The 17,893-nt window shown below is 33.9% G+C and overlaps 1 long non-coding RNA gene across 1 annotated transcript; it reads left to right on the forward strand.

Moving 5' to 3' along the window:
• Nucleotides 1–15,600: 15,600 nt before the first annotated feature.
• Nucleotides 15,601–17,678, forward strand: LOC139892643 (uncharacterized). The gene is made up of 3 exons (XR_011774183.1): nucleotides 15,601–15,779; nucleotides 16,949–17,015; nucleotides 17,479–17,678. It is a non-coding gene; the product is annotated as an uncharacterized lncRNA (long non-coding RNA).
• The last annotated feature ends 215 nt before the right edge of the window (nucleotides 17,679–17,893 follow it).

Raw genomic sequence — 17,893 nt, forward strand, 5'->3', positions numbered from 1 at the left:
TCATAGGTATATCATAACAATCATTTCAATATATTAATAGACCACAAGATTTCCGTTTATAAATATATGTACACTCGCAAGTGTATTAAAGTATTCTATAATTTGTAGGCACCCGGTAACAAGCTTTAACGTTCATGTTTTACCCTCTGAAGTACACCATATTAGGTGTGTTTAAAATAACCTCGAAGTACTAAAGCATCCCATAGTCAGGATGGGGTTTGTCAGGCCCAATAGATCTATCTTTAGGATTCGCGCCTACTGTACATAGACAAGTAGTTTAATGTAACCAAGCTAAGGGTATATTTCTGGTTTAAACCCACGTAGAATTAGTTTTAGTACTTGTGCCTATTTTGTAAAATATTTATAAAAACAGCGCATGTATTCTCAGTCCCAAAAATATATATAAAAGGGAGCAAATGAAACTCACCATACTGTATTTTGTAGTAAAAATACATAAGACGACATTTAACAAGTGTAGGGTTGGCCTCGGATTCACGAACCTATAGCATTAATGTATATTAACACATATATTTGTAACCGAACAAATTTATATATAATATCTTAGTTTATATGTATTTAATTTGTATATATTTAAAATGATTAATATTTATACATGTGGATATCTTAATATGTATATTAGTATTTTATCAATAATTTGTTATTTGTAATATTTATAAAAAAAATAATGTTAATATGTTTAGTATATAATTATATGTAATATAAGTATAATATTTATTTGTTGTAAATATAATAATAAAAATGATAATTGAAATAATAATGATCATTAAAATAGTAATGTTAATAATAATGATATTTTTTTTTATAATAATGTAAATTAATAATAATAATAATATTAAAAATAATAATGTTTTTATATAAAAATCATTTTAATAATAATAATAATAATAATAATAATAATAATAATAATAATAATAATAATAATAATAATAATAATAATAATAAATAGAGATAAAATTTCTACCTCAATGAAATAGTTCTAAAAAAAATGCCCAAGTCCGGGTTTGAACCCGCGACTTCCCGCTAGCAACCGCCACCAACTGTAGGTTCGTTTCTGAATTAATCCCTAGATTTAATTGTTTTAACCATCATTCACGGTTAACATCAATATCACTATATTTGCTATTTTATGTAACATTTAATCCCTATCATCACATCATTGTTTCATCATCTCATCATCATCTTTCTTGTTATCATCCATGATCATAATCTTCGACATCATCGTTATCATCTCTCGCGCAAATCCTTCATCATCATCTACCATTATCATCTCTTACGCAAATCCTTCATCATCATCTATACCGCATCTAATCAAAATCACCTCATCATCATTACCATTGTTATTACACCCGTACCATCATTTATATCGCCATCATCGACTTTATCTTATTGACCATCTGTATCATTCATAAAATCATCATCTATTATCAAATCATCATCACTATCATATATCTTAATCATCTAAATTGTAACGACCCGCACTTTTTCGATCGTTCTATACTTATAAGATTGATATTTACATAAATTAAACCTTACCAACATGATAAGTAATCCAAATTGTTGAGACTTATATTTCCGAAAAGAGTTTTATACAACGTTTGACCGTCTAGTTTGACCAATGATATCACGAACTATACAATATATGATAATTATACGTTTGTGTATATATATGTATATATACATATTTAACATGATTAATGAATGTTTTAATATCTCATTTTGTATTAATAACAACAAGTTATATGTGTATTTTGAAACTACTAACTTAAGTTTTCAAAACGATAACAATACGTAACGTTATTTGACTTAAATACTTAAGACTATAATGTTTATACATATATTGTATAAGTAATGTATTTAATCACTTTTAAGAACTTAAATACATAAAATCATATAAGTGTATTCCCAAAAGATAGCTATATTTGAATCCTCATTCCATTTTTCACAAAATTTCTATACGTATATTTAGAGTATTTGTACTCGTATCATACCTAGCTCCTATACGTATTTACTAATAGTAAATACACATCAAAATCACCACCTAACCAGCCATTATTCATGCCCTTAGAGCTAGGTAATTACTTTTGGATGATTACTTGACTAATTAACAAAATTACAAACTAAAAATCTTATCATGTATTACATGATACACATTTTTTTTAGGTTATAAGTATCACCATTTCTAGTTCATTTTCTAACGTCATTTTTAGTTAAACACACACTCTTTCACAACCCTTAAAACCCTTAATCAATTCAGCAAAGTTTCCAAGAAGATCTAGCTTCAAAAACCATACTAAAACACCATAAGAAAACCATACAAAAACACTTCAAGAAAACCCTCCAAGAACACCAACTTGCTCCCAATCTTTCATCCACTTCTATCACCCTTTTGATTCTAGCTTCTTACTTCTCTTTTACAGCAAACTTATCCAAGGAACTTGAGGTAGAATCTATGTTCATAACCTTATTCGATTCATATATATATAGCTATCTTATTTTGTGGTACAAAAGTTTAACAACAAGAACATAGTTTGAATGTTTTCAAACTTGTTTGCAAACTAAATAGATCCTTCTAACTTAACTTTTAAAATACTTCAAGACCTGTAATATAACTTATGTATATACTAATTTAACAAGGTAAAACTTGGTTTTTCAAAGTATAAGTATTTTTAGAAAAATGGTCATTAAATGATTTTGTTGTAACAAAAATGTTTAACTTCATATGTTTCACTAATGTTTCACTTATGCCGTATGATTTTGAATACAAACCAAGGTATTTACAGTTCATAGTCTTAAAGAAGAACTCGATCCAAGAAGATAGCAATTTGAATCAACGAAAACGGATTTGTAACGAAGAAACTATGACCGAAACAAAATTGGTTATCCTAGATCATTTCAACTACGGGATCAATTGGAAAAAAATGATATAAATCACATATTTCTAAGATAACATGATATTTTATATATATGTACTTATAATTCAATTTTATATGGTTCAGGATCACCCGTAAACAATACGAGAAGATTAATCATAAGATCCCATGTTTGTACGCAACACGTCATTTGACAACACCGGTACTTTATGTACGCAACACGTCATTTGACAACACCGGTACCATGGGTCAAGATTAATCTCGACCAATACATATACGATGGGGTTTTATTTATTTCGTTGGGGGTTTTGTTTATTGCGGGTATATTAAACATCTAAAAATGAACCATTAAAAATTGAATTACTAACATCGGAATGCTAACTACGGACTAAGGAAATATTCAAAATATTAAAAGTATAACAAGTATATATATATATAACGTTTGTTTTAAAATGAAAACATATTGATATATTATATATGGATAGGTTCGTGATATCAACCGGAAGACCGAGTCAAAATATATATATCATCAAGACAAGAGTGAGTATATAGTCCCACTTTTAAACTCTAAATATTTCGGGATGAGAATACATGTATTTTATGTTTTACGATATGGACACAAGTAACTGAAAAATATGTTCTACGTTGAGTTGTACCACTGGCATACTTCCCTGTAGCTTGGTAACTAATATTTACAGCGGTATTGTAAACGCGAATCCTGTTGATAGATCTATCGGGCCTGACAACCCCAATCGGACTGGACGACCAGTATTCAACGGTTGCACAGTACTTCGTTTTGTGACTACACTTGGTACGGTGTAGTAAGATTTCATATTAAAGGGAATATGCGACGTGAAAATGTTAAGTATGGTTACCAAGTGCTCAACCACTTAGAATATTTTTATTGAAATGTTTATATACGAAATCTTGTGGTCTATATATATATATTGCTGCGCACTAAACCTATATCTCACCAACTTTATGTTGACGTTTTTAAACATGTTTATTCTCAGGTGATAATTAAAGCTTCCGCTGCATTATGTTGAATCTAAGAAGGATCATACGTACTCATATTTGTGTCAAAAATAAAACTGCATATCCGAGGACGTGTGTTGTAAAATATGCTAGAAATCGTGTTGTTATTATCATTTGTAAAGTTTGTAAGTCGAAGATTATCGCTAAACGATAATCATCTTTTTATTGTCTAAAGCTTGTAACAAAAATAATGGTTTGGTTTGTAATGTATAATATATGCAGTTTTCCTTTTTTAAAAAAAAATGTCGCATATAGAGGTCAATACCTCGCAATGAAATCATACGTTATCTAACACGTTCTTATGGTTAAGGACGGGTTATGACATGTGGTATCAGAGCGGTGGTCTTAGCGAACCAGGTTTGCATTAGTGTGTCTAACTGATAAGTCGTTAGGATACATTAGTAAAGTCTGGACTTTGACCGGGTCTGATTTAAAAAAAAAAAAACCATTGCTTATCACTGTTGGTTAAAATTTATATGTAAATATTATATAAGTACTAATGGGTTAGTTGTTGTGTGATAGATGTCGAGCTCAAAAATTGTTATCACAATCAACGACTCCGAATCAGAATCTTCAGATGGCGTTCCAGTCATTAACCTGTCCGATGACGAAAATGATATCCTTGGGGAAGACTCACAAATTCCGGATGAACCAACTATAAAGAACCCGGAAAGTGAACTCGAGGAGGAAAGTGAACCCGAGGAGGAAAGTGAACCCGAGGAGGAAAGTGAACCCGAGGAAGAAATACAGGAAATTACAAAAGACGAGTTCGAACTAGGAAAGAAACGAAAGGCTAATGAATTAGAAAATCCAAATCCCGAGTTTAATGAGAATGATGTGGCACCAATTCCACTCAACACTACCACCCCTATCCCCGCTATTCCTATTCGTTCTGTCCCGGCATCCAGTTCTTCAGTCCCACAGCCAAAATATAGGCAGACAGTTAGGATAAGCGTTAAGCAAATCTTTGTGTCTAAACGTCCTAGAAAATAGATCAAACGATGCGCTGCTGTGTCAAACCATGGAACCGAATAATGTTTTGTATAATATTAATAGTGTGGTTTGCTTAATGTTCGATGTAAGATAAGCATATGTAAAATAGCGAAGTATGAAATGCAATAATTTTCCATGGTTAAGTATTATTTAGATTGTAGTAATTGGTTCTGTACTAAGCTATTAAGTATGAACATTAACGGGTAGGTACTACCCAAGATATAATTATAAAACGCTAATAAGAAGAAAAGGCTTTTATAATAATACCTGGTTCATATTATTAACAAGCTATAAATGTACTATAAATACACACTACATCTATAATATTCCATGTGAATAATTATTTTCTTTCATTAGGAAATGGCGCGATTGAATCGAATGACGGAACAAGAAGTCGAGGAATTCATCAACCAGCGAGTGAACGACAGAATGTTATGGGTTGAGGCTGCAAGAGCTGCTGCAGTTAATCCAAATCCTCGTGTAGGATACTCCTACAAGACGTTTCAAGCTTGCAAGCCATCATCATTCAGTGGAACGGAAGGACCGATCGGTTTAACCCGATGGATAGAAAAGATGGAGACGGTGTTTAAAATCAGTGGTTGTGATGAAAAAGACATGACCAAGTTTGCATCGTGCACTTTACAAGATAGTGCACTCACATGGTGGAAGAATTATGTGAAGGCGGTAGGAGGAGATGTAGCTTATGATACTCCATGGGAAGAATTCAAAGCAATGATAATCACCGAGTATTGTCCAAGGAATGAGGTTATTAAGTTAGAAGATGAGTTACGAAGTTTGAAGGTGGTTGGTACTGAAATCACCAACTACAACCAGCGATTCATGGAATTAGTTTTGCTATGTCCTGAATTGGTTCCAACCGAAGAACGGAAGATTGAAATGTACAAAGCTGGTTTGCCCAAAAAGGTCAAGGCAAATGTTACAGCATCGAAACCTAAGACAATTCATGAAGCTATAACCATGGCGAACGAGCTAATGGATCAGGTCATTTTGGACAAGAAAGCATTCAATACTGAGGTGAAGGTATTGGGAAACAAGAAAAAGTGGAATGGAAGTTATGATCGAGGTAACCAACAACAACCTTATAAGAAACAAGAAACCACAAAAGGTGCGAGTAGTGGTTCAGGTTTTGGTTATAAAGGACAAAGTCCTTTATGCAACCGTTGCCACAAACATCACTTTGGTTACTGTAGTGTGTTATGCACCAAGTGTAATCGACAAGGTCATCTTGCGGAAGATTGTAAGGCTCTCGTTACAAATGGCAACAAGACTCCTGCCACCAACGCAAATAGAACTGCTTTGGCTACCATTACTTGTTTTGGTTGTGGAAAACAAGGTCACTATAAGAGTCAGTGCCCGAATCAGAATGGCGGACCTGCACGTGGAAGAGCGTTTGTTATTAATGCTAGAGAGGCACGAGAAGACCCGGAGCTTGTTACGGGTACGTTTACCATTAATAACTTATCAGCATCTATTTTATTTGATACTGGCGCCGATAGAAGTTACGTGTGTATAAATTTTTACACTAAATTGAATTGTTCATCATTACCTTTAGATGCTAAGTACTTGATTGAGTTAGCTAATGGTAAACTAATTGAAGCCGATAAAATTTGTCGTGATTGTGAAATAAATTTAGCCGGAGAAACGTTTAAAATCGACTTAATACCCGTAGAATTGGGAGGTTTTGATGTAATAGTCGGCATGGACTGGATGTCCAAAATAGGAGCGGAAGTTGTTTGTGCTAAGAAGGCAATTCGTATTCCTGGTAAGGATAAAATACCGGTGATGATTTATGGAGAGAAGGGTAATTCAAAGCTAAAACTCATTAGCTGTTTGAAAGCCAAGAAGTGTTTAGAAAAGGGATGTTACGCTATTTTAGCACATGTTAATAAAATCGAAAAGAAAGAAAAGTGCATCAACGACGTGCCTGTGGCAAGAGATTTTCCTGAAGTTTTTCCGGAAGAATTGCCGGGATTACCTCCATTTAGATCGGTAGAATTTCAAATAGATTTAGTACCAGGAGCTGCACCAGTGGCTCGTGCGCCATATAGACTTGCACCGTCCGAATTAAAAGAACTTCAAAGTCAGTTAAAAGAATTATTGGACCGTGGATTCATACGACCAAGTACATCACCGTGGGGAGCTCCAATTTTGTTTGTCAAGAAGAAAGACGGATCTTTCCGAATGTGTATAGATTATCGTGAATTAAATAAGTTAACTATCAAGAATCGGTATCCACTACCGAGAATTGATGACTTATTTGATCAATTGCAAGGATCATGTGTTTATTCGAAAATTGACTTAAGATCGGGCTATCATCAACTACGCGTCAAAGAAGAGGACATTCCGAAAACTGCTTTTCGGACACGTTATGGTCATTACGAATTTTTGGTTATGCCGTTTGGATTGACGAATGCGCCAGCTGTATTCATGGACCTCATGAATCGAGTTTGTAGTCCGTATTTAGATAAGTTTGTTATCGTTTTCATTGATGATATTCTTATCTATTCCAAGAGTGAGCAAGAGCATGAAGAGCATTTAAGGTTGATACTGGAGTTGTTGAGAAAAGAACAACTTTATGCTAAATTTTCTAAGTGTGCTTTCTGGTTGAAAGAAGTACAATTTCTTGGCCACGTTGTTAGTAGCAAAGGAATTCAGGTTGATCCAGCAAAAATTGAAGCCATTGAAAAATGGGAGACTCCTAAGACACCAATGCAGATACGCCAATTTTTGGGTTTAGCCGGTTATTATAGAAGGTTTATTCAAGATTTTTCTCGAATAGCTAAGCCGTTGACAGCATTAACGCAAAAAGGGAAGAAATACGAATGGACCTTGGAGCAGGAGAGTGCATTTCAATTACTGAAAAAGAAATTGACTACGGCGCCTATTTTATCGTTACCAGAAGGGAACGATGATTTTGAAATATATTGTGACGCTTCGCGACAAGGTTTTGGTTGCGTTCTTATGCAACGGAAGAAAGTTATTGCATTTGCATCCCGACAATTGAAGATTCACGAGCGGAATTATACGACGCATGATCTAGAATTGGGAGCAGTCGTGTTTGCATTGAAGATGTGGAGACACTACTTGTATGGGGTTAAATTCACTGTGTTTACTGATCATAAAAGCCTTCAACATATTTTTGATCAGAAACAATTGAACATGAGGCAACGTAGGTGGGTCGAGTTAATAAACGACTATGATTGTGAAATTCGTTATCATCCCGGGAAGGCGAATGTGGTGGCTGATGCTTTAAGCAGAAAAGAACGAGAACCAATTCGAGTACGAGCGATGAACATAAAAATTCGCATGAATCTCAACTCACAAATCAAAGAAGTTCAACGAGAAGCACTTACTAAAGAAAATATAGGAAATGAAATAATGAAGAAGTATGCGAAGCAACTCGTTATGCGGGAAGATGGAATTCGATATTTTTGCAAATCGTATTTGGGTACCGAAGTTGGGTGGATTAAGGAAATTGATATTGAACGAGGCACATAAGACAAGATATTCGATACATCCTGGAGTTGGAAAGATGTACCAAGATCTTAAGACGCATTATTGGTGGCCTAGTTTAAAAACAGACGTTGCAACATACGTTGGGGAGTGTTTAACTTGTTCCAAGGTTAAAGCAGAACACCAGAAGCCGTCAGGGTTACTTCAACAACCAGAAATTCCAGAATGGAAATGGGACGGTATTACCATGGATTTCATCACGAAGTTACCAAAGACTGCCTGGGGATACGACACCATTTGGGTGATTGTTGATCGTCTCACCAAGTCTGCACATTTCTTGCCTATAAAGGAAACAGATAGAATGGAGAAACTATTACGATTGTATATAAAGGAAGTTGTTTCAAGGCATGGAATACCTATTTCCATTATATCCGATCGTGATAGTAGATTTACCTCAAAGTTTTGGCAATCACTACAGGAGGCACTAGGAACTCGGTTGGATATGAGTACCGCATATCATCCACAAACCGATGGACAGAGTGAAAGAACGATTCAGACTCTCGAAGACATGCTCAGGGCATGTGTGATCGATTTTGGAAACGGATGGGATAAATACCTACCGTTAGCAGAATTCTCGTATAATAACAGTTATCATGCGAGCATTGGAGCTGCGCCATTCGAAGCATTGTACGGAAGGAAGTGTAGATCTCCTATCTGTTGGAATGAAGTAGGAGATCGACATTTAACTGGTCCCGAGATCATACATGAAACGACTGAGAAGATAGTGCAAATCAAGGAGAGATTGAAAACAGCCCGTAGTCGCCAAAAGAGCTACGCCGATGTTCGAAGGAAACCATTAGAGTTTCAGGTCGGGGACATGGTTATGCTAAAGGTGTCACCTTGGAAAGGTGTAATACGTTTCGGCAAAAGGGGTAAACTGAACCCAAGGTACGTAGGCCCGTTCAAGATCATCGAACGCATTGGACCGGTAGCTTATCGACTCGAGTTACCGCAACAACTCGCTGGAGTACATAATACCTTTCATGTCTCAAACCTGAAGAAGTGTCTTGCAAAGGAAGACCTCACCATTCCTCTTGAAGAAATTCATGTCGACGAGAAACTACAATTCGTCGAAGAACCAATCGAAATCATGGACCGTGAAGTTAAACAGCTCAAACAGAGTAATATACCGATTGTTAAGGTTCGTTGGAATGCTAGAAGAGGTCCCGAGTTTACTTGGGAATGAGAGGATCAGATGAAACGAAAGTATCCGCATTTGTTTCTCGATGACGCAAAATAGGTACAATTTTAAAATTTCGGGACGAAATTTATTTAACGGGGAGGTAATGTAACGACCCGCACTTTTTCGATCGTTCTATACTTATAAGATTGATATTTACATAAATTAAACCTTACCAACATGATAAGTAATCCAAATTGTTGAGACTTATATTTCCGAAAAGAGTTTTATACAACGTTTGACCGTCTAGTTTGACCAATGATATCACGAACTATACAATATATGATAATTATACGTTTGTGTATATATATGTATATATACATATTTAACATGATTAATGAATGTTTTAATATCTCATTTTGTATTAATAACAACAAGTTATATGTGTATTTTGAAACTACTAACTTAAGTTTTCAAAACGATAACAATACGTAACGTTATTTGACTTAAATACTTAAGACTATAATGTTTATACATATATTGTATAAGTAATGTATTTAATCACTTTTAAGAACTTAAATACATAAAATCATATAAGTGTATTCCCAAAAGATAGCTATATTTGAATCCTCATTCCATTTTTCACAAAATTTCTATACGTATATTTAGAGTATTTGTACTCGTATCATACCTAGCTCCTATACGTATTTACTAATAGTAAATACACATCAAAATCACCACCTAACCAGCCATTATTCATGCCCTTAGAGCTAGGTAATTACTTTTGGATGATTACTTGACTAATTAACAAAATTACAAACTAAAAATCTTATCATGTATTACATGATACACATTTTTTTTAGGTTATAAGTATCACCATTTCTAGTTCATTTTCTAACCTCATTTTTAGTTAAACACACACTCTTTCACAACCCTTAAAACCCTTAATCAATTCAGCAAAGTTTCCAAGAAGATCTAGCTTCAAAAACCATACTAAAACACCATAAGAAAACCATACAAAAACACTTCAAGAAAACCCTCCAAGAACACCAACTTACTCCCAATCTTTCATCCACTTCTATCACCCTTTTGATTCTAGCTTCTTACTTCTCTTTTACAGCAAACTTATCCAAGGAACTTGAGGTAGAATCTATGTTCATAACCTTATTCGATTCATATATATATAGCTATCTTATTTTGTGGTACAAAAGTTTAACAACAAGAACATAGTTTGAATGTTTTCAAACTTGTTTGCAAACTAAATAGATCCTTCTAACTTAACTTTTAAAATACTTCAAGACCTGTAATATAACTTATGTATATACTAATTTAACAAGGTAAAACTTGGTTTTTCAAAGTATAAGTATTTTTAGAAAAATGGTCATTAAATGATTTTGTTGTAACAAAAATGTTTAACTTCATATGTTTCACTAATGTTTCACTTATGCCGTATGATTTTGAATACAAACCAAGGTATTTACAGTTCATAGTCTTAAAGAAGAACTCGATCCAAGAAGATGGCAATTTGAATCAACGAAAACGGATTTGTAACGAAGAAACTATGACCGAAACAAAATTGGTTATCCTAGATCATTTCAACTACGGGATCAATTGGAAAAAAATGATATAAATCACATATTTCTAAGATAACATGATATTTTATATATATGTACTTATAATTCAATTTTATATGGTTCAGGATCACCCGTAAACAATACGAGAAGATTAATCATAAGATCCCATGTTTGTACGCAACACGTCATTTGACAACACCGGTACTTTATGTACGCAACACGTCATTTGACAACACCGGTACCATGGGTCAAGATTAATCTCGACCAATACATATACGATGGGGTTTTATTTATTTCGTTGGGGGTTTTGTTTATTGCGGGTATATTAAACATCTAAAAATGAACCATTAAAAATTGAATTACTAACATCGGAATGCTAACTACGGACTAAGGAAATATTCAAAATATTAAAAGTATAACAAGTATATATATATATAACGTTTGTTTTAAAATGAAAACATATTGATATATTATATATGGATAGGTTCGTGATATCAACCGGAAGACCGAGTCAAAATATATATATCATCAAGACAAGAGTGAGTATATAGTCCCACTTTTAAACTCTAAATATTTCGGGATGAGAATACATGTATTTTATGTTTTACGATATGGACACAAGTAACTGAAAAATATGTTCTACGTTGAGTTGTACCACTGGCATACTTCCCTGTAGCTTGGTAACTAATATTTACAGCGGTATTGTAAACGCGAATCCTGTTGATAGATCTATCGGGCCTGACAACCCCAATCGGACTGGACGACCAGTATTCAACGGTTGCACAGTACTTCGTTTTGTGACTACACTTGGTACGGTGTAGTAAGATTTCATATTAAAGGGAATATGCGACGTGAAAATGTTAAGTATGGTTACCAAGTGCTCAACCACTTAGAATATTTTTATTGAAATGTTTATATACGAAATCTTGTGGTCTATATATATATATTGCTGCGCACTAAACCTATATCTCACCAACTTTATGTTGACGTTTTTAAACATGTTTATTCTCAGGTGATAATTAAAGCTTCCGCTGCATTATGTTGAATCTAAGAAGGATCATACGTACTCATATTTGTGTCAAAAATAAAACTGCATATCCGAGGACGTGTGTTGTAAAATATGCTAGAAATCGTGTTGTTATTATCATTTGTAAAGTTTGTAAGTCGAAGATTATCGCTAAACGATAATCATCTTTTTATTGTCTAAAGCTTGTAACAAAAATAATGGTTTGGTTTGTAATGTATAATATATGCAGTTTTCCTTTTTTAAAAAAAATGTCGCATATAGAGGTCAATACCTCGCAATGAAATCATACGTTATCTAACACGTTCTTATGGTTAAGGACGGGTTATGACATGAATCATAAACGTTATCATATTTTTCATCCAATACTTCATCATCTTTTAAACTTGCAAGTAGGCGGATTGATTTATCATAAAACGAAAACCTCAAGGGTCATAATGGGTTTCTCTCGTTGTTGTTTCCTAGACACACTTTGGTAGTATTAATTTATGTTAATCTTTTTAAAAGCAAAAAGAAAAAAAGAGGACGTCCACTTTGTTTTATCATAAACATCCCAATCATTATTTCTGTATTACTTTTTAATCACCATGATACCATCCTCAACCCAAGTCATCGTGTAACAGCAGGGTTTTAAATGGTGTTATCCTGGGTTTGTTCGAATGACTTGCAGAAATAGAAGTTCACATAGCGGCAGCAACAATTTACAGTGGAAAAATAATAGCAGTAGCAACGAACAGTAACGGTTCACGATGAGTTGGGGTAATCCTGAGTTGAAGTTTACAGAAAAACAGAAGGATTAATAGCAGCGAAGTAGTAACAGCTTGTGTGTCGAAAATGGTGATGATAAGTGAACAAAACAGAAAAACGATAGCAGCAGCAGTTTATCGTTTATATGGTGATTGTGAGTGGCTGTTTGTGGTGTTCTCGGTTGAAGACGATTATGGAATTTAATGGGTTCACAATGGTAAGCTCAATTTCTAGTTAAAACAAAACAAAAAAAAATAAACGCAACAAATGGTGATGATTTTGGTGGTTCTTGAAAAGAAAGATAGAGATGAGAGTAGAGTGAGAGTGGGTTTATGATGAAGATGACAACCGTGATCGATGGAGGTGATGAGAGAGGTAGAAACTGAAAGCAAGAGCAAAGAGATAAGTTAGATTGGTGATGGTTTAAAATAGTAATTAAGAGGGTGATTTTGTTTCATCGAGCAAGAAGGAGGTTAAGGGTGATCAAAGGTAGTTCTTGCAAGTGAGATTATTAATAAATGATGAAGATGGTTATGAGTAGAAGAGCAGGACAAGTTACTTGATTCTTCTTGAAAATTAATTATAAGGAAATTGATTTGATCAGAGAATAAGTTGGATAATTGTGCTCAAACAAGGAGAAAAAAATAAAAATAGAAAGTGATTGTTTGTGTTGTTGTTTTGTAAGAAAGCAATAATTAATGAGTTAGTGGAGTTTGATGGGAATGGCAAACAAGTAGTAGGTGGTGTTTGAAATTCATGTATGCATGATATCTATACATAAAATCGTCCATACTGAAATATGATGTGAATTAAAAGGAAGTACTCGAAACCGAATTTCATACATGACTCAATTTCTCACTATAAAATTAATGGTTGTAATTGATGGGTTAATTAATTAGTGGTTGTTACTAAAGATCCTAATTTAAACGCACATGACATTGAAAGTAATATATGGGATCTCCACTACGGTCATATATATTATTTAAATATGTTGTTCCAAAATATGATAGTGGAAACATTCATCAACCAAAACAGTAACTAGTTAACACTCAGTGACTATTAGTTGGTTGTATACTACCGACAGTTTTTACGGAGTGCTATATCCTGCTCCGTTTATTTCAAAATCACATAAGTACCCCTTTTTAACTCATTTACTATCAATCCAATGACTACTGAGTGTTACTGTCGTTTACTAAATAACTTCAAGGTTACAAAATATATATTATTTATACTTTATTTATATATAGATACTTTTTATATACTTTTATTATTTTTACAAAATTATTTATAACAATTATAATATATACTATTTTGTATTATATATATTTAAATATATGCATGTCCATTTACAAGCAATCGTATCATGAGTCGTCGGGAATAGTCAAAGGTCCAATGAATTCATGAAAACAGTTCTAAATTTTGAGACTCAATATTACAGACTTTGCTTATCGTGTCAAAGATAATGAATCGTATCGAGAGTTTGGTTTAAAATTAGTCAAAATTTTCTGGGTCGTGACAGTACCTACCCGTTAAAGAAATTTCGTCCCGAAATTTGATCGAGGTCGCCATGGCTAACAATAAGAATGTTTTAATGGCGAATAAGAGTTGACAAAATAGGGTTTTATCAAATTTGAGTAATATTGATAAAATAATTGAATTACTCAAAGCGTACGAGTGAAGCTATCACAAAAGAGTGAAATGAAGTAAATAGGGGTTCGTTTTAACTTTTGACGTAGTCACTGTTGAATTCCAGAATTCAAGGAATTTAAGGAAATCTTCAAATCAGAAAGAAAATATATTAGCACGAATTATTAGCAACTGTTGGAATTACGGAAGAACAGAAATATCAAGGAAATATTTCCGTGATATCTTTAGAGATTAAGTAGAATGAAAGAGTCGTGTAACATGACACATGATAAGGATAAGGTCTGTGAATCATCATCACGTTACATTAGAAATTTATCATAACTTACTGTAATATAACCACGTTGGCCAAGCGCATTATATTATACTAACTCATGCATCAATTCCCAACACTTCTTCACAATTCATTCATAATTTATACTTAGACTTTACAGAAGTTTTCAATATAACAGAATACTATTATAAACAAATTTATTTACTATTAATATTATTATCAATATATGTTTACAATACTGTATAATATATATTGATATTAAATAATAATATATTATAATAATAGAACTTTTATATATACATTAAAATTAGATTTAATGAGTTAATATTAACATATCCTTATAATAAAAATTAATATTATAAGGATATGAAAAATAATGATTATTTCTGACCTCGCATATTTTTAAACACACCTGATCTGGTGTACTTCAGAGGGTAAATATGAACGTTAAGGCTTGTTACCGGGTGCCTACAACATATAGAATATTTTCATACACTTGCGAGTGTACATATATTTATAAACGGAAATCTTGTGGTCTATTTACATACTGAAATGATTATTATGATAAACCTATGAACTTGTAACATCCCGCCTTTTTCCATTCACTTTTCCGTTTAACTATTTAAGTTCCGTTATATGTTTATAACACATCTCGTTAATACGCGTTTGAATTATCTCGTTTAGGTAATTCCCGTACCCGTTTCCTAAGTTGAGGGACTAAAGTTGCCAAATGGAGAAAGAGATGACTAGGTCAACTAGTCAACTCTTTCCTCTCCATTCATTTTATCACCTCCCAAATAATACTTCACCCTTTTTCTCTCAAAACCCTCAAACCTTCAATCATCATCCAAATTCGTTCAAGAAGGATTCGATCAAAACAAATTGCATATTTGAACTCCTCGTGATCTCCTCTTCGTTTCCATACCGATTTCATCAATTTTGGGTAACTTTCTAAAATCACTAATTCTTGTGTTCTTGAGATTTTTAAGTTATAAGGTTGTTAATTAGTGTCTATGGCTCGAGTCTAGTTTGTTTATGTGATTTATATGCTCGATCTCGTTGTTTTAGGGTAACTAGCATGAACTTGAATTTTGTTGTGTTGTTCTTGAATTTAGGATGATCATATGTTGTTAGATGTTAAAAGTTGATGTTTTAATTGTGTTACTAGCATCACTAGCTTCAATTTGATGTGTAGGTTGCCTTAGAAAACTTCATGAACTTGATTATTGATTTTGGTGAATTTGGGTTAGGGTTTGATGAACTTGAAATGGACTTTTGATGCATTGAATGCCATGGATTATTATTGGTAAGTGGTTAGTTGGATTGTATGCTTGATTACCTTCAAAACGGCATATCATATGTATAAATTGGATTCCCGAAACTTAAATTGCAATTGATGAATTTGAAACTTGAAAATAAACCTTTATTGGTCACTTGACGGGATTGTGGTTATTGTATATGATGTTTTGCTTGATGAAGAGTGGTTAATTGTGTTCCTTGTCGAAAGAGCTTTCCGGTGATATAAAATACATGTTCTAATTGTTTGCGGATCATAAAATGTGATTGTTTGTGTTTTGGTTCGTGCAATTGAGAAATTCAGCAAACAGGGCCTGGAAGGCATTTGGGACGCCGTCCCGACTTGTGGGACGCCGTCCCACTCTTCAATTTGGGACGCCGTCTTGAAGTTTGGGACGCCGTCCCACCCTTCATTATGGGACGCCGTCTAGCCACTTGGGACGCCGTCCCATTTGGCTAAAACTGGCTGTTCGTTTCGGTCATTTGACATGAAAATGTTTGCTATGCTACGGACCTCCGATTAACATGAAACTTGGCCAACATGCTCATATATGATTATATAACTTAGAAAAATTGTCGGATATCCAACCCGACCCCGTTGACTTTTCTGTTGACTTTGACCCGACCAAGTTGACTTTTAATCAAACTTAACCAAATACTTGTGCAATCGTTCTAACATGTTTTTATACTTGTACCTTGCATGAAACATGACAACTTGACTCACATGCTACATTATTGAGTCGTAACGAGCCATAGGACTAATTGAACATCTTTGACCTATCGTGTTTACCGTTATTGATACGACCTATTGTTTAGGTCAAGACTAGCATTGTTCTTTGCACACATTTACTTGTCGAAGTACTTTACTACTCGTACACTCAAGGTGAGATCATAGTCCCACTTTTACTCTTTTTGAACTTACATTTGGGATGAGAAAACATAAACATTTCTTTTACTAAGTGAACACAAGTACAGGAAAACAAACATTCTACATACGAGTTTAGAACAAAATCCTCAATTCGATTATCATTAGTTACACTTGCCGGGTGTAAGCGAGAACTTATGTTGTATGGATCCATATGGGTTTGACAAACCCTCATTCAAACGGTTCGCTACCGTTTACGAATGAAATATATTTTCGAGAAACAGTGTATGTTCTAGCACTAAGTGATGGGGTTCAATGGAAGGAAATGTTAAGCATTGATAATTGGGTGCTCGTGAAACAAACTTTTGGAATGTATTACTATTATTTCATTGATGCAAATCTTGTGGTTCACTTGTACTTACTTACTTAAACCTATGATTTCACCAACGTTTTCGTTGACAGATTTCTATGTTTTTCTCAGGTCCTTGAACGATACATGATACATGCTTCCGCTCATTATTTGATACTTGCATTGGATGTCGAGTATATGTGCATTTCATGGAGCGTCTTTTGACTTTACTTTAAACCATGTCGCCTAGATTTCATTCGTATTATAACGTTGTAACTTAACTATTGGTTGAACAATTCTTGTAAACTTTGGGAACAATCTTTATTATGAAATGAAGGCGACATATTTTGGTCAAACTTTGTCTTAAAGACTTATGACCACGTAACGGGACCTAAGTAGACGGCGCCGTCAAACATGGTTTGGTCGGGTCGCTACAGATGGTATCAGAGCGTTGGTTGTAGGGATTTAGAGTTCATTGGTGTCAACCTCGAGTCATAGGGTACATTGGTGAGTCTAGACTACAACCGGAATATAGACTTGAAGTAGG

Source organism: Rutidosis leptorrhynchoides, chromosome 2 (assembly GCF_046630445.1).
Source record: "Rutidosis leptorrhynchoides isolate AG116_Rl617_1_P2 chromosome 2, CSIRO_AGI_Rlap_v1, whole genome shotgun sequence".
Taxonomy (NCBI): Eukaryota; Viridiplantae; Streptophyta; class Magnoliopsida; order Asterales; family Asteraceae; genus Rutidosis; species Rutidosis leptorrhynchoides.